The 17,776-nt window shown below is 50.8% G+C and overlaps 1 long non-coding RNA gene across 2 annotated transcripts in view; it reads right to left on the bottom strand.

The window, feature by feature from the left end:
- LOC109281058 (uncharacterized) overlaps window positions 1-17,776 on the bottom strand; it is a 47,861-nt gene that overhangs the window by 13,540 nt on the left and 16,545 nt on the right. For both annotated transcript variants that reach the window (XR_009462491.1, XR_009462492.1), the window contains exon 3: window positions 16,167-16,325. This is a non-coding gene — a long non-coding RNA (uncharacterized LOC109281058). The remainder of the gene's footprint in view (window positions 1-16,166; window positions 16,326-17,776) is intronic.

The following is a 17,776-nucleotide window of genomic DNA, read 5'->3' as shown; positions in this document are numbered from 1 at the left end:
AAACTATGAGAAGTCAGGACCTCAAGTTTGCATGTCTCATCTGCAAGAGAAACCCTGATCCTGTGCTGGTTCTCCTGACACCTGGGGAGTTCTTCACAATTACCTCTGGTGGTGAAGATGTGCACCATTCCTTTAAATCTGAAGTGCAAGGCAGGCTGTATGTACCATTGCTTTAGACATATAGCAAGAGGCACAGGGATAGGTTCCATACATCAGCTCTACAGTGAAGCATCAGTAGAGGAAGACTACCATTAGAGATAATATGGGTCTTCCTCATTTTAATAAAGCTCCTTGTTCAGTGTCAGAAAAGGGCAACTCTTTGTAACTTCATACAACAATGCTGATCTGGACTGGACTGAAATCTTATATATGGAGGGCACATCCCATCTCTCAGCACTGCGTGGTTATGTGCACACAAAACATTGCTGTGAAGCTTAAATATAGCTGGGCCAGCAGCATAAATTAACATATGTGGATCTACGCGACTGTGCATAAACTGCTTCTGGTCCACCTCACTTAGAGAGAACTTACCTATCTCTACGCTGTCTTGCTCTCAGGAATGTAGACAAACCTCAAGACGCCTATCAGGAATGCAGTGGTGAGCTAGAGAATCCATAGTGTGCTCAAAGCCAGTTGTCTAAAAGAAAATATTCCTCTGGGACCTGTCTGTTTGTTTATTTACACTTGAAATGAGCTATTTTCCACAGCTCTAATGTCTTAGATTGGGCCTGGTGAAATATAGCTGTCCTGTAATATCAGAGCTATGAAATATAGCCTGCTTTTGGCTAGCTCCCAAGGAGCTCTGGACTATATCTGTTAAAGACATTAACACTCCAAATAATTTCACCAGCTGTTTCAGATAAGCATACAGTAAGTAGGTGAGGCAAATAGACTTATGACTCATGTCCTTTCCTAGCCAAGCCTTTCATTTCAAAAGTTAGACCACAAAATCAATTGGACATTTCTGTAGACAGTGACTTTTAGACTGTGCGGCCTTCTTTTTGCAACATACCTCTAGATCATCAAAGAATAAGCAGTCAGGAATGGCACAGCTGACATGCATATATATTTGCAGTCACAACAAGAGTTTGTAAACAAGAGACAAACTGGCAGAGAGGACTGTGCATTTTGCAGAAGTGGCACTGGGGACATTTTGACTCATGCATCCATTTGCAAAGACTGTAACAGTTAAAGAGAAGATATGCTGGCATATTCAGGGTTAATTTGATTGCTACAACTGTGGGGGAGGGGAAATCAATGGAGGTATTGTTTTTTAATATGTACCAGAGTCTGGCCACAATTGTTGGTGATTTCATTTTGTCTACAGCTTAGGATGATAAAAATAGAGCAAGTGATGGCAGTCTGGAAATTTTCATTCTTGAACTCACTCACTCATGATAAGCACCGAGAGTCCAAAGGTTACATTTATATTAGTTTAATATTGATGAGGCATGAAACAAGATGTTTCTGGTGCATAAAAGGTGGATGTATAAAACTGAACTCTGCTCAGCCTTAGTATTTTGAAGATAACATGGTAAATACCAGAGAACAAATCCACAAAGAATCTTTGGCCTGGGAACATGACAGACTCTTCTCTAGATGAATTATGTACACACACACACACACACACACACACACACACACACGCACGTGGTAAAAATGTATCATGATCCCTTATTCTCACTATACAGGGCCTCATAGCTGAACTGTGAGGTGTTTCTTTTTTTCCTCCTGCAGTAGATAAGCAGTGTCATAATAAGAAACAGTCTAGGCAACACTCGCTTTGAGATAAGTCTCAAGATTTCTTGTTAGAGCACATAAATTTTGTAAACATCATACACGCTCATTACCCTAGAGTTACAACAAGACACGAGGTTACTCAGGGGCCCACAGTTCAGAACTGCACATGCGGCAGGCCTTTTTGCCGCAGTTCCATGTTAGGACTACACATGTACTAAACTTTGCAGAAAAATGTAACCAATTACAAATTGCCACGCTGGAATCTATTGTTCATGTTAGCTATAAAAATGGAACCTCGGGCACGGCTCGGGGTCGACTCTGCTTTGAGCAACTGAGCTCCTCTGTTGAACTTGTTTGCAAACAATAAACTCGAGTTGGACCCAGTCTGATTGTGTGACTCTCTCCTTGATGTAAATTGGATTAGCCTCCAGGGGCACGAAACTAGCAATTTGTGCAACACACACATACACACACACACACACACACACACACCAATTGCCCAACAAGAATAACAGGTGGGGGGTGCGGGTGGGGACAGAGGCCTGCATCCGGCATCCCCAACACCTTCGAGGCTGGGCCTGCTCCCCCTGTCCCCCACGGGGCCAGGCCTGGCCCCCCCACCCTCCATTTCAGGGCCATGCCAGGCCCTCCCTGCCACTGTTTTGGGGCCAGGCCCACTCCTCCCATCCCCCCACCAGCACCCCCCTCCCTGCATCAGCCCAGATCTGCTGCACCCCACCCCCTGCCATCGTAGTGGGCTGGCTTCTCCTCCCCTTGGGCCTGCTCATCCCCTTCCCCCTGCTACCGCCACGTCGGCCCTGGCTCACTGCTTCCCCTCCCCAACTCCCGTGTTGGGAGGAAGCAGCGTGGGAGAGAGAGGGGGAGAGGCCAGCAGGTCTGGCTTTGGCCCCCTCTTCCGTATTCGCTGCTTGCAGGGAGCGGGGATGAGGGGCGAGGCCAGCACTCTGTTGCCACTGCCACTGTGTCCTGTGTGCCCATCATCATGGCAGCACTCCACTGCACCACCACCTCCTGTCTGAATGCTGTATTCGCACTCTGATTGGCTGACAGAAACAACCAATCAGAGTGCGAATAAAGCATTATGCACAGACAGACAGACAGACAGACTAAGGCTTTTATAACATTAGAATATATATTTGTGGAGCCCTGGGGCACCAGCTAGATCTGTCCTTTTGGTTCCTTTATGCTAAGCTGCAGCTTCCCCTCCCCGGTGTCGGCCTGGCCTGAGAGGCACGCAGCAAAGCCGTAGTTTCTATTTACCTCTGCTGGCCTGTCCTGGCTGGTCCTAAGCGCAGCCGTTGCTCCTCCTCACCGGTGCCAACTCGGCCAGGCCTGTCACATCCCAAGCGGCATGCAGGGAAGCAGTGGCTTGGCCAGCTTTGCCATGTGCTGCTTGGGATGGGGCAGGCCTGGGACTGGTCAGCATTAGCGAGAAGAAGTGGTGACTGAGCCGCGTGCCGCTTCCACGCACTGCTAGGGACGGGTTGGCATCAGAGAGGCAAAGCCGTGGCTGATCCTGTGCCAAGCAGCATGTGAGGAAGCAGCACATGGCTCAGCTGCTGCTTCTCCTCGCCGGTGCTGACCCGGCCGGGTCACTGCTTCCCTGCATGCTGCTCGGAATGTGACAGGCCTGGCCAAGCCAGCACTGGTGAGGAGAAGTGGCTGCTGAGCTGTGAGTTGCTTGGGACCGGACGGGCCAGGCCAGCGGAGGTAAGTGCGCAGCTTTTTGCAACTGCTCCCAGAGCCCCAGGGGCTCCTGCCGTGGCCCAGGGGACTCCGCCCCACTTGTGCTGTGCCCAGTGCACAAAGGCTGAGCCAGGAGCCTCCCAAGCCCGGCGTCATGCCCCAGCCAGGCAGCATCCTCCCGTGGGCAGGGCGGTTGCACCCCATCCCACGGAGCTGTGTCGGCCAGGCCGGGCTCCACTTTGGGTGCCGTGAGGGGTCCAGCTGTGGCCCGAGTCTACAGAGCTCTGAGGCAGGCCCCACTCCCCTCCTGCCCCCGCCCCTCTTCTCCAGCTGCCATCTTCCCAAGGGCCTGGCCAGGCCAGCTTACTTCTGGTGCCTCCCCCTGCTCCTGCTTCTCCCCACGCCTCTCTCCCTCTCTCTCTTTCCCTCCCCCTCCTTCCTTTCCTCTTTCTTCTTTCTCCCTTCTTTCTGTCTCTTCCCTCTATATTCTCTTCCCTCTCTCTTCTCTCTTCCCTCCCTCTTCCCTCTATGAAGCTTTATTTATTGTCACCAGGCTTAGAATTTTTAGAAAATCTGGTATTTAGCATAAAAAAAATGTTTATGATTATTAACTATATTAATATGCACTGCATCCTGCCATATACACCCTGCCCCATTTTGATTTTTTGACTTACCGGCACTCCAGCGTCACATAAGGTAGACATTGTGGGTCTATGTCAGGGGTAAACCTTGCCTACCCCTGACATAGACCATGTAACAGAGTGTAACTTCCTGTTCCAAGGCCATACTATCCGCTCCCAAGAGAAGTACTTCCGAGGGCAAAAGGATGGACTTCCAGTGGCAAAGGGTAAGAGTTAGGGGATGGGACTTCCAGACACAAGATGGCGACCAGGGGGTGAGGCAACTGTAAAGGGGCAGGGCTACCCATTCAGCCCTTGACAGCTCACCAAAATTCATGAAGTGGCCCTCCAGCTGAAATAATTGCCTGCCTCTGCCTCATACCAAACAGGAGCCATGGATTCCTCTTTGGGTCCCAGGGCAAATTGTCCCCTCCCATCAGGGGCTTCCCCTCAACCCCTACCTCCCCCCACAGTGGGGAGGGTCCCTCCTCCCTTGTGGGAATCCCCTTCCTGGGTGACACACAACTCCACGGGCTTCAAGGGCTGGGCTTGTCTGCAGTGGTGTTGGGGCAAGGCATTCTCTCCATCTGCAGGAGGGCCTCAGCTGCCTCATGGAGCTCTTCTGACCTGTCAGCCCACTCTACAGTCCTGTGTACTGCCCCATGCACCAATGGCCCTGTTCCTGCCTTGTGCAGGGTTGGGGACCCATGCTGCCTCATGCAGCTACCCATGGTCCTGTCTGCCCTATGGCCCTGTGTACCACCCCATGCACCAATTGCCCTGTTCCTGCTTCATGCAGGGTTAGGGACCCATGCTGCCTCATACAGCTGCCTGCGGTCCCATCAGCTCTATGGCCTTGTGCAGCGTCCCATACACCAATGGCCTGTTCCTGCTTCGTGCAGGGTTGGAGACCTGCACTGCCTTGTGCAGTTGCTGTGGCCCCTTCAGTCCTATCAGCCCTGTGCACCCTTTGGGCACAGAATGGGGTTCAGCTCCTGCCTCACACAGGGGGTTGGAGACCTGCGCTGCCTTGTGCAGTGGCTGAGGTCCCGTTTGCTCCTGGACTTCAGAGGTACCTCCTACAGAGGTACACTGACCTATGCACTGCTGCCCCTGCCCCCTGCAGAGGGTTGGAGACCCATTCTTCCTCATGCAGCAGTTGTGGTCCTGTCCACTTCCGAACCCTCCATGCACTGAACTGTACACCGCTGCCCCTGCCTCATGCAGGGGGTTGGAGACCTGTGCTACTTTGTGCAGCAGCTGTGGTCCCATCTGCTCCTGGACCCTCCATGTACTGACTTGTGCATTACCGCTCATGCCTTGTGCAGGGGGTTGGAGACCCGCACTGCTTCATGCAGCGGCTGTGGTCCCGTCCAATCCCGTATCCTCTGTGCACCAACCTGTGCACTATTGCCACAGCTCTCGCTCCATAGCAGGCTTGAGATGCAGCTGCTTGCTCATTCCTGCCCAACAAATATGTCTTCTGGGTGCTTCTGGGCAACTGCTCTGCTCCGCTGGTCAACTACACCAGCTCTTTGTCAGCCCTCTTTGTTGTTCCACGTCAAAGCCACCCGTGTGCTGGGCATGCTACCTTTTTATTCCTTCAGAAGGCTCTGCCTCCAGATTGGGAGCGGACCAATAGGAAAGCCTGAGGGGTTAGCTCCCTCTCAGGTCCTCCTCTTCACCTTGCCCTTAAGTTAGGGTGGGGCAAACCTCTCTCCTTCCCTTTACTGATTGGTGGGGAAGGAAAATGCCCCCACCAATCACTCTGAGCCTTCTGGCTCAAGTCGGCGAGCTGGACTGCTACCAGCAAGCCCACCACACTTAGTTCCATCAAAAATGATGGTTTTGAAGCTCAAACCTTCCTCCAGGCATCAACCCCAAGTCTGATGAGTAGTTGTTTCCTGTGGCATGCAGACTAAAGCAGAGAAGTACAATTCTTGCTGTTCCCAAACTTGCCCTGCCAATGTAGGTCAGGATCTCCTAGAGAGCTTAGCACCCATCTACCAATGGTGTCTGCTAGAGGACTGCATGGATGAGGCTGGAGTGTTTTTTCCAACCCAGATTTGCTTGATGCTACCACTTTGAGAAGAATCAGCAATAAGATATTAAATCTATGTTAGGAAAAAGAAGAGCATCCTGTCTGTAGCTCAGGACTGCAGTAGAACAAAGAATTTATTCTCTGCACTTCACTTTTTACTAATGCTATTTTGGTATTTATCTATCTTTCTGCTTCATCCATTTATAAGCCCCAGGCCACTGGCAACAAGTAGATGGTAAATGGAGTTTTTAAATTAAAACATAGACACTGTAGGCTTTTAGCATTAAAAGACCAAAGGTTCACTTAGTTCATCCCCTTTCTTCCATTAAGTAACAACTCCATTCTCAGCAGGTATGTCCAATGACATTATTCTCCCATAAATAAATCCACGGCAGACTTCAATTCACTAACACCGTCATCTCCCAGTGGCAGAGAACAGGTGCCAGAAGCTTCAAGCATCTAAAGGTGATATCCCTATGGAAGCAAACATCCATTTTAAAATTAAATGTTTGGTATTTGTGAAATTAAATGGAATAGAAGGAAATGAGCTCTCTATGTCCAGGAATAAATGGCAAGTTCTTAATATGCTTTCTGTTTACAGAGAGAAGTAGAGTGGTCAAACTGCTGTACTGGAAGATAAGACCTCCTGTGTGCTAGCTGTGGCTCTGCTATTGATTGGTTGCATGGTCTTGACCTTTCAGATTGAAATAGGATCAGGAATGGGAAACGGGACCAGAAATGACCACGTTTATTTGGACAAAATTTTCTTATAAATAATTGGCCAGTTTCAGAAAACTCAACCCATTTTTGGAGGGTTTGTTTTATTAAATATTAACAACATTTCTTTATAAAGGTAAGTGAATTTTTAACAACGGATTGTTGCTATTGTTGCTGTTATTTTGCTAAATGGTTTGATGGAAAACTTGTTATAAATTTGAAACAATGAAAAATGGGTCCATTTTAGACTCTTTGAAATGGCAACAGCGTACACATTTCGCAACTCCTTCATTTTCATTTTGTGTATATATTTTGACCAACTCCATTAAGAGTACTTATCTCTCTTGGAGGAGTATTATGAAGATTAGCTAATTGCTCACCTGCAATAATGAAACAGTTTTAGAAGGGATTCATCTGGCTCATTTTTAGGTAAAACACTTTGCAGATATAAATTTGCTGGATAAGTGCTAGGTATTGCTGTAATATAAAACATCTGTGCATATCTGTATAGGAGGGACTAAGATGCTGTGTAAAATAAAGGACTTCTAAAGTGAAAAAAGTGTTGCTTTGAATGGATGTCATAAAATAAAACCCAAATACGGGAGAGCAAGTTGAGCAAGAGCAAGTACCTTCCCTCACAGACTTGTCACTTAGGCCGAATAGATAATGAGAGACGTACCTTATTTACTTGATTCTAAGACAAGGCTCTTTTCCTGTTTCAACATGGGAGGGAAAAAGCTCCTCATCTTACAACTGCATACAAGGGTAGTGGGAGCAGGCGATGGGGGCACAGACTGCTGCAGTGGCTCAGGCTCCAGCCCCTACCCAATGGTCCAGCCACTTGTGCTGGCAGGCTCCATGCATGCTGCAGCCTGGGACAAGCATGGCCACAGCCTAGCCCCATAGCAGCAGCACACAACTTACACAGATGCTATGGAGGCAGGTTGGAGCTGTGCTCAGTGCCCCACACTAAAACAGGGATGAAGCCTGCTATGCAAAGCAAGGGGAAGAGGAAGGGTGGGGAAGAGGGAAAGCAAAGGCTGCAGGGAGAAAGAGACTAAAGCAAAGGCATGGGGAAGTGGGAAGCAATGGCTTTGGGGGGACACCAACTTTGCAGGGGGTAGGCACAAGCAGGGGGCAAACTGTGTGACTTCCCCACAGCACCTGCCTCCCTGCAGCGGTGGAAAGGATGAATTAGAGATGACCTTCCAATAATTAGGATCCATACATGAAAAAGCAGGAAAAATATACATTTTCCATATATATAATCTAATTATTGGGGGATCACCTTAGATTCTGGGTCATATTCAAATTAGATTTGAGTAAATATGATAGTCATTAGGGCTGTGTGAAGCTTCAGTAGCCAATTCAATTTGGAGATTTGGCTCGATTCGGCAGCCAAATCTCTGAATCAGAATCAACTTGAGAGACCCATTAAAAGCTCTGAATTGGATCAAAGCCTCTGAATCGATTCAGAAAAGATTCCGAGATTTGGAAGGCAGACATTCAGGAAACCGAAACTGAGAAGAGGGAGAGGAGGAGGGGGTGGAAAGACTGCTTTGATATTGACATCTGTAGGTGGCCAGTGACTGTGATCTTTCTCTGAGCTGCCTTCCAATCACAGTCCTCTGGGGGAGGGACATAGACAGCTCACAAAAGGCACACAGATGAGTTCACACACAGCCTTATATGTTGTTTCTGTCTGCCCCTCTGTTGCAGCAGCAGCATCTGAAGGGTTCTAGCTTGGTAGTAGGTAGTCTCTTGCCACCAACTTCTATCCAATCCTTTCCTATTTATTCTTGTCTACAATCACTATTGTTATCCATTCCTTTCAGTTTATTCCTCCCCCAAAATCCTTATTTGTTCTCATTAGCCTTTTATTTTTTCCTCCAACAAAAAGAAATCTGTGTTTTCCTGGACAGTGTGTCATCACAGTGCAGGAAAGCACAACATATATTACATATATTACACACAGACACACGCACATTTTGCAGCACACTAAACATCATCAAGTGTGCTGGAAAGGTAGGTGCCAGGTCTTCTGGCTGAGGAGGGAGAGGGGGCAGAGGGAGAGCTGCAGGTTCCACTCCCCCCTCTCCCCACACGCGCACACACACATCCTCTTGCATGTCAGTGAGGAGTCTTCTGCTGCTAATGGGAGCAAAGAAGTGGGAGGTGTGTCTGCATCTGCAACACCACCTGTAACACCAGTAACCACAACCAGCAGCAGCATGACATCCTCCACTCCAACTTCAGTTGCCAGTGTGAGCCGTCCAGTACCAGAGGAGGAGCTGGATCTGGAAGCAGGGGACCTGAGTGCCTGTCGCAGGGCACTAAGGTGCCTGCTCCTCTTAGAGCAGAGGTTGCTCGGGAGGGAACACAAAGAGCCAGATAAAAGTCCAGGTGCAGGTTGCCATAACAACTGGCTAATGAGGGAATTGGCTGCACCTGGTCAGCTGGCCAGAAGAGGCAGGGCCCTAGGCCCATATAAACCCTAGGGCTGGACCAGGCAGTTCAGTTCCCTGCCGGCAGCCAAACGGGAAGGAGCCTTTAGGAAGGAAGGGCTCAGAGACGCTACAGCCATTGGATACACTACCCTTAGGGCTAATGGGGCACCAGGAGCCCATAAGATACCCTCGCCTACAGGCACCCAGTATTAGAAAGGAGTTTTACTCTTTTAAAGGGGCAGAGCATGCCTTGTACTTTGTTACGTTATAGGCCAGGGGCTTACGTTTGATTGCTGTTTGTTTGCTGTCTGATAACACCGATGGTTTGGGCGAGGCTATTTGGGGAAGGAGAAGGCCTCATTGGGAGGCCCACTATAGCGTGGGGACCCCGGCACCAGAGAGGGCAACGGCATTTGGACTGCGGAGATCCCAGCACTGAGGGGGGCAGCAACAGGGGTTGCGGAGAGCCCAGCACCGAAGGGCACAGCAACAGGGGCTGCGGAGAGCCCAGTGAGGACAAGGGGCCAAATTATAACAAGGCATAGGCAAGATAACACCAGTACCATCTGCAAGGCTTGGGGTGTGGTAAAGGGGCAGTTGGAGCCATGCATACAGCCCATAAGGCTGAGAGACTCAGGCACCATATACCATAACGTGGTACGCCAAGGGGTCTATGAACCACAGAGTTTAGTAAGATCTAGCCAGACCACATCTGAACCCAAAGATCACGGGCAGCCTCCCTATACCAATTATACCAACAAGATGGGCGAGATAGAGGGTGCCTGTAAGGCAAGACTGGCAAAGTTAAGGAACCTAGGGGTAACACGGCCACTCTTAGGGACCCCACCCTGCTACAGTGCCATAGCCCAGGAAATTCTGGGGAAGAAGGGGGAATCTCAGTTTGTGCTCCACACCCACCAAAGTTCCCCTAGGGGCAGGTTTTCTTCTCTGGAAGGCACCTCAGAGGAGGTTGCGGGGGCACATGTCTTGGCTTCTCCTGTTGTGCCTCTGCCTGCTGAGGAAGGGGATAAGGCAGGATCCCCACAACCCAGAAGTGGGTGGATAGTGTAGTGTGGGATCATTTTGAGGAGGCAGATGATCCCAGGTATGCTACCTGCCAACACTGCCAAAAGCAGATCAGCCGGGGCAAAGACAAGAAACATTTCACCACCACAGTGATGCTGCTACATCTCAGCAGGCAGCACCACCATGCCCTTATTCCTCCTCAGCTTGGCACCAGTGGGAGTGTGCCCAAAAAGAAGTCCCCCTCTTGCTCCAAACTCCTCTTCCCCAAGAAGCAGAGGCAGGCCACCCTGGACCAGTAGGGGAAAGGCGGGGACAAAGAGGGGAATGTTTCCAAGGTGAGCGAGGTCACCCAAAACATTGGGGAGATGATTGCTCTGGATGGCCAGCCCTTCTTTGTTGAGCATCCAGCATTCAGGCAGCTCATGATGCTTGTGGCTCCATCCTACCAAGTGCCTGCACGCTCCACCTTTAGCAGGACGGTGGTGCCCTCTTTGTATGAGGCATGCAGGGAGGACTTGAGGAAGGAGCTGCATAAGGCAGGGCTGCAGGTACCTTTGCACTTCACCTCCGACATCTGGAGCAGCTGGGGCAGAGATTATGCCTACCTCTCCCTCACAGGGCATTGGTGCAATCATTCAGGTCATCCGTGGGCTCTCCTTTAAGCCAAGGTGATGGATGAGTCCTACACAGCAAGGGAGATCATGGAGGCCATGAACCACAAGGTGCAGTGGCAGCTCTTTGGGCAGGCCAAGCTCACCCATGGATTCATGGACATCGACAACGGGGCCAATATGGTCAAGGCGGTGTGTGATGCCAACTTTGTTGGCATCTGCTGTGTGGCACACAAGTTCCACCTCATAAGCAGGGATGCCTTGGAGGGGGACAGGGTTCCCGGTGATGGTGCCATCACTACCACTGCCAGCCAGCTCATTTCAAAAGGCAGGAAGGTGGCAGGCTACTTCTACTGCAGCATCAAGGACGGCAAGATTCTGTGGGACAAACAGGCAGTACTGAGCATCCCGCAGCACAAAATTATGCAGGATGTGGAAACTCAGTGGAATTCCACATACCTGATGCTTGAAAGGCTGGTCAAACAACAGAAGGCCATCCATGAGATGACCTTGCTCGAGGAGATTGGGATTAGTCGCCCCCTTAACAAAATTGAATGTAATACTAATCTCCAAGATCTTGGTGGTCCTCAAACTGTTCCTCGAGCACTGGTGATGGCCTCCTTAGCCAGATGATCCCCATAGCAAAGGAGCTTGAGAATCAAATGGAGAAGTTCCAGGGGATCAATGTTCCTGGCTGGGGCAAGCCACTTTCGCCCGAGGTGCAGGCACTGGTGAAGTGGCTGAAGGAGGGCATCAAAAAATGGCTAAATCTGTTGTGGTCCAGTACAGTCCATGGGCTGGCAGGCATGTGCAACCCAAGGGTAAAGGGGAACATCTGCAGCATCAAAACCCTCAATCACTGGATGGAGGTGCTGGTGAACAGAGTCAGGGAAGCAAAATGGCAGAGGTGGAGGGATGCGGAAGAGGGGGATCCACTGTCCTGTGCCAGCACTCTGAGCACCAGCCAATCTCCTCCACTACAGCCACTGCCAATGTGAGCCAAGGGCATGGCTTCATTGTTGGGGTCCAGAGGTACCAGATCCCACCATACAGCAGGTAGCACTGAGGCCTCAGTGTCTACCTATCTCACCGAGGATTTGGAGCTACTGCAATGTGACCCCTTGGCCTATTGGGCAACCCGCAGCCAGATGTGGCAGGATCTGGCCATGATTGCCCAGGAACACCTGTCCTGTCCACCAACCAGTGTTCCAAGTGAGAGGGTGTTCAGCATTGCTGGGGATGTTGTGACAGTCCACTGCACCTCCTTGGATCCTGCTTTGGTGGAGCAGCTGGTGTTCCTGAAGGTGAACCTCCCACTGCTGGGGTTCTCCAAGATCTACCTGCAGATGGAGTGAGTGCCACCCTCTTCACTCTGCACCTTTTTAGTTGTTTCACAACCATGTAATGCCCTGCTCTCAGAGCTGAAGGAGGCAGTTTAGCTTTCACCACCTAGCAGGGGAAGAACATCTCCCTGCTGAGCTCCCGTGCCAAGATGAACTTGGTGGTATGGGCTGGGGCTATGGGGCTGGAGGAGGCCCCAGGTCCTTGGTATGACCTAAAACTGGACCCTGCCAGGGTAGGGAGGCCTAGTGGGACTGCCAGTGGAGCAGCAGCCTCAGGAAATGCCAGGACTGTGAATCTCCCTGGTGAAAGGCAGGTAGGAAGCACCTGATAACCTCCAGTTACTGCATGCACGCACAGTCCTAGCTGGGGAAAGCCCAAACCTGTAAGATCTTTGAGAGGCCTGAGGCTTACTGGTTGCAATGGAGCTGTGAGGGTGAGAACAGGAAGGCGGCTCAGATCTGACCTGAGGTGCTCTCAACTGGTTCATGCTGGGGCCAGGACCCAAATGGACTTTCTGGCCTCTCAGACGCCACCATCTCTTTTCAGGTTGACAACTTGTCGTCCGAGCAAATAACTTGAAAGGCCCCGAGGGATTCTTGCCTGCCATATCTTGTTGGTATTGGTTATTGTTGGGAGGATGTTTTTAAGTCCTGCTTTCCCTGGTTCCCTGCTTCAGCACTCTAGTCCGGCCCCCCATCTCAGGGCTCCGCCTTCCCTACACCCTGCCTTGAGCCAACCAAAGATGTTGTTTCTTGGCCACAGCTGAGATAAAGTCCGCTTCCTATAGATTCATAGATTCATAGATGTTAGGGTCGGAAGGGACCTCAATAGATCATCGAGTCCGACCCCCTGCATAAGCAGGAAAGAGTGCTGGGTCTAGATGACCCCAGCTAGATACTCATCTAACCTCCTCTTGAAGACCCCCAGGGTAGGGGAGAGCACCACCTCCCTTGGGAGTCCAGACCTTGGCCACTCGAACTGTGAAGAAGTTCTTCCTAATGTCCAATCTAAATCTGCTCTCTGCTAGCTTGTGCCCATTGTTTCTTGTAACCCCCGGGGGCGCCTTGGTGAATAAATACTCACCAATTCCCTTCTGTGCCCCCGTGATGAACTTAAAGGCAGCCACAAGGTCGCCTCTCAACCTTCTCTTGCGGAGGCTGAAAAGGTCCAGTTTCTCTAGTCTCTCGTCATAGGGCTTGGTCTGCAGGCCCTTGACCATACGAGTGGCCCTTCTCTGGACCCTCTCCAGGTTATCCGCATCCTTCTTGAAGTGTGGCGCCCAGAATTGCACGCAGTACTCGAACTGCGGTCTGATCAGCGCCCGATAGAGGAGAAGTATCACCTCCCTGGACCTATTCGTCATGCATCTGCTGATGCACGATAAAGTGCCATTGGCTTTTTTGATGGCTTCGTCACACTGCCGACTCATGTTCATCTTGGAGTCCACTAGGACTCCAAGATCCCTTTCCACCTCTGTGCCACCCAGCAGGTCATTCCCTAGGCTGTAGGTGTGCTGGACATTTTTCCTCCCTAGGTGCAGCACTTTGCATTTCTCCTTGTTGAACTGCATCCTGTTGTTTTCTGCCCACTTGTCCAACCTATCCAGGTCTGCCTGCAGCTGTTCCCTGCCCTCCGGCATGTCCACTTCTCCCCATAGCTTTGTGTCATCTGCAAACTTGGACAGAGTACATTTGACTCCCTCGTCCAAGTCACTGATGAAGACATTAAAGAGTATCGGTCCAAGGACCGAGCCCTGCGGGACCCCACTGCCCACACCCTTCCAGGTCGAGACCGACCCATCCACCACGACTCTTTGGGTGCGACCCTCTAGCCAATTCGCCACCCACCGGACTGTGTAGTCATCCACATCACAGCCTCTTAACTTGTTTACCAGTATGGGGTGGGATACCGTATCGAAGGCCTTCCTGAAGTCTAAGTATACAACATCCACCCCTCCTCCTGTGTCCCGGCGTTTTGTAACCTGGTCATAGAAAGAGACTAGATTGGTCAGGCATGATCTGCCCGCCACAAACCCATGCTGGTTTCCCCTCAGCATAATTTGCCCTGCCGGGCTCTCACAAATGTGAGCCTTGATAATTTTTTCATAGACTTTACCAAGGATGGAGGTGAGACTGACTGGCCTATAGTTGCCCGGGTCCTCCTTCCTCCCCTTCTTGAAAATGGGGACCACGTTAGCCCTTTTCCAGTCCTCCGGGACTTGGCCCGTGCGCCACGAGCGTTCGAATATTCCCGCCAGTGGCTCTGAAATGATGTTGGCCAGTGCCTTCAGCACCCTCGGATGGAGCTCATCCGGGCCTGCCGACTTAAAGGCATCCAGTTCTTCCAAGTGACTCTGCACCACCTCAGGATCTACGTATGGAAGTCTGGCGCCTTGCTGCTGCCTCTCTACAACCCCAGTGAGAGACTTGTCGTGTCCCTCACTTAGGAACACTGAGGCAAAGAACTTGTTGAGAAGTTCAGCCTTGTCCCCCCTGTCTGTCACCAATTGTTTCTGACCATTTAGCAGGGGTCCTATTCCTCCCTGGGCCTTCCTTTTACTCCCAATATATCTAAAAAACAATTTCTTGTTGTCTTTTACTTGGGTTGCCATCCTCAGCTCCATGGTAGCTTTGACCTGCCTAACTGCCTCCCTACAAGCACGAGCAGAGGAGGTATATTCATCTTTAGTGATCTCACCCTGTTTCCACTTTTTATGTGCTCCCCTTTTGGCTCTTAGGCTGCCCTGGATTTCTCTGGTCAGCCATGGAAGCCCCCTGGCCCCTTTCCCTTTTTTGCCTCGCTTGGGGATTGTCTTGCTTTGTGCCCGAAGGATTGTTTCTTTAAGGCACAGCCACCCTTCTTGGGCTCCCATCCCTTCAAAACTCCTACTCTGCAGTGTGTCCTTGACTAATCGCCTGAGTGCATTGAGATCAGCTTTCCTAAAGTCTAGCACTTTCACCCTACTAGTTACCTTACCCACTCGACGTCTTATGTTGAATTCTATTATTAGGTGATCACTGTCTCCCAAATGGCTACCGATCTGGAGGTCCCCTATCATGTCATCCCCTGTTGCCAATACCAGATCCAGTATGGCATTCCCCCTAGTGGGACCATGCACCTCCTGTGTCAGGTGGAGGTCCTGTACACAGGTTAGAAACCTGCGTGAGCGATGGGAGCTTGCTGTCTGCGTCTCCCAGCAGATGTCTGGGTAGTTTAGGTCCCCCATGATTACCGCCTCTTTAGCTTTTATGGTCTCTGAGAGTTGCCTCAGGAGCCCCGCATCTATTTCTTCCCCTTGGTGTGGGGGTCTGTAGCAGATCCCTACCACCAAATCACTTTCTCCTTGCCCCCCCCATGTAGCCTAACCCACAATCCTTCTACTTCCTCAACCTTGGATTCTGTCTTGATGAGGGTTGAAGTATATTGCTTACTGACATAAAGTGCAACCCCCCCCCCTTTCTTCCCCGACCTGTCCTTTCTGTACAATCTATAGCCCTCAATATGTACCGCCCAGTCATGGGATGAATCCCACCAGGTCTCTGTTAGCCCCACTAAGTCATAGGTGTTTAGTGCAAGCAGGAGCGCTAGTTCATCCTGCTTGTTCCCCATGCTCCTAGCATTAGTATATAGGCACTTGAGCCCTGCGACTGGTGCCTTTGCTGCCCCCCCGATCTGAGTCCCAAGGGGCCCATTGTTTCTTACCTTCTTGTTTCTTACCTGTTCTGTAGTCCTGGTCTCCCCATGGCTTTCAGGTTTCCAATGTTCTCCTTCTTCAGGCTGGGCTGTGCTTGTGGGTGCCACATGGTTTGGTGGTCCACAGCTTCCCCTGCCCTCGTACTCCCCTCCCCCTGACGAGCCTAGTTTAAAGCCCGCCGGAGGTGATCCGCCAACCTAGTAGAAAACACACGCTTACCTTTGGGGGACAGGTGAAGCCCATTCCAGCTGAGCATGTCCCTCGTCGTGATGTGCGGGTCATTGTCCAGGAAGCCGAAGCCTGCCTCGAGACACCACTGCCGAAGCTGCCAGTTGGTTTCTCGGATGCAGTTCTCCTGCCGTCTTCCTCGTTCGGTCACTGGTAGGATGGAAGAGAAAACCACCTGTGCACCGAACTCCTTCAGCAGTCCACCCAGAGCACTATGGTAAAGCTTTAGCCCTTATAGGTTCAAAGTCCAGTTTGGACAGTGTACCATATGGCTGCAGGCCTCACATCAGCCTGACTTTTATATTTCTATTTGCCCCTGGTTGCCTTGCTCCCAGATGTGCTCCCTTTTCTCCCAGTTTTGACTCACAGCATCTGATGGCTTCTCTTCTCTCTTTCTCCTCAGGCTCGCCTCTGTTTCATTCCATACCAGCTACATCTGGGATCCACAGTCCTGTCCCAGGTAAGAGTTGAGGTTCTGCCAAGCCAGCGCTGTCTGGGCATGCCCCATCCTGGGGCTGCTGATCACTCCCGGCCACATTGGGCCTTCCAGAGGACCCACTTCCAGTCCTTGCCCACTGTTGTCCAGCAGGATTTTCATTCATCCTCTGAGGGCCAGGTGGCGAACCAGCATCGGCACACTGCCATAAAGCGTGCTCAAGCTGGTGTGCGTGCACACACTGGTTCTCCCACAAACCGCTGCAGATGCTTCAGCTTTTCTTCTTCTGGTCTCAGTGTGGCCCATCCTCCTGTGGCGGTCTCTCTCCTGCCACACTTCAGTCCCTCAGTGATGTCCCACTTACTCCATACCTCTATCTGCTCCCGCCTGCAAGGTAAGGTTTGTGTTTGTGGTGGTGTCCCTGCCACATTGGGGTACTGGAGATATGGTAGCAGGTTTTGCATTTCTTGTCATGGTATGATCTGGATCCATTTGGTGTGTTTTGGGCTGTAGGAAGCTGGCCTCTGGTCATGAGGTTAGTGAGGTTCGTTGCTTGTTTGAATTCACAAAACACTTCATAGATGAGCCTATGAACTTCACTTCATCAACCTTCTTGATACAAAAACTCATGGATTCAGTATAGACATTGGAATCATGACACACTATAACCTGCTTGACATCTGACTCTCCAGGTACCTCTTTACTTTTACCTGCTACATCCCCCCCACCCCAGCCTGTGTCTCACCCCCTGACACCTCAATTTACATCTTCACTGACTGGCTTCCTTGCCTGCAACCCAGCCACTGGCTTCTTTACTATTCCTTCCATCCAGGAAGAGCACACACACAAACTGCAGATGCTTCCTCAGCCTGATGAAGGGTTTTTAAACCTGAAAGCTTGCCAAGATATATTTCTCCAATTATTCAGTTGGTCTAATACAGCCTTGGCCCGGCTATATGAGCATTCATGGTCATCTGGCCAGGTGCCGGGGGATTGGAAACTGGCTAATGTGGTCCCAATTTTCAAGAAGGGGAGGAAGGAGGACCCAAGTAACTATAGGCCTGTAAGCCTCACCTCAGTGCTCGGAAAGATCTTGGAGGGAATCATCAAGGAGCATATCTGTGGGGGGCCTGCAGGGGAGATCATGCTCAGGGGCAATCAGCAT

Source organism: Alligator mississippiensis, chromosome 5 (assembly GCF_030867095.1).
Source record: "Alligator mississippiensis isolate rAllMis1 chromosome 5, rAllMis1, whole genome shotgun sequence".
NCBI lineage: Eukaryota > Metazoa > Chordata > Crocodylia > Alligatoridae > Alligator > Alligator mississippiensis.
The sequence above is the reverse complement of the archived record's forward strand: the minus strand, read 5'-3'. Positions and strand labels throughout refer to the sequence as shown.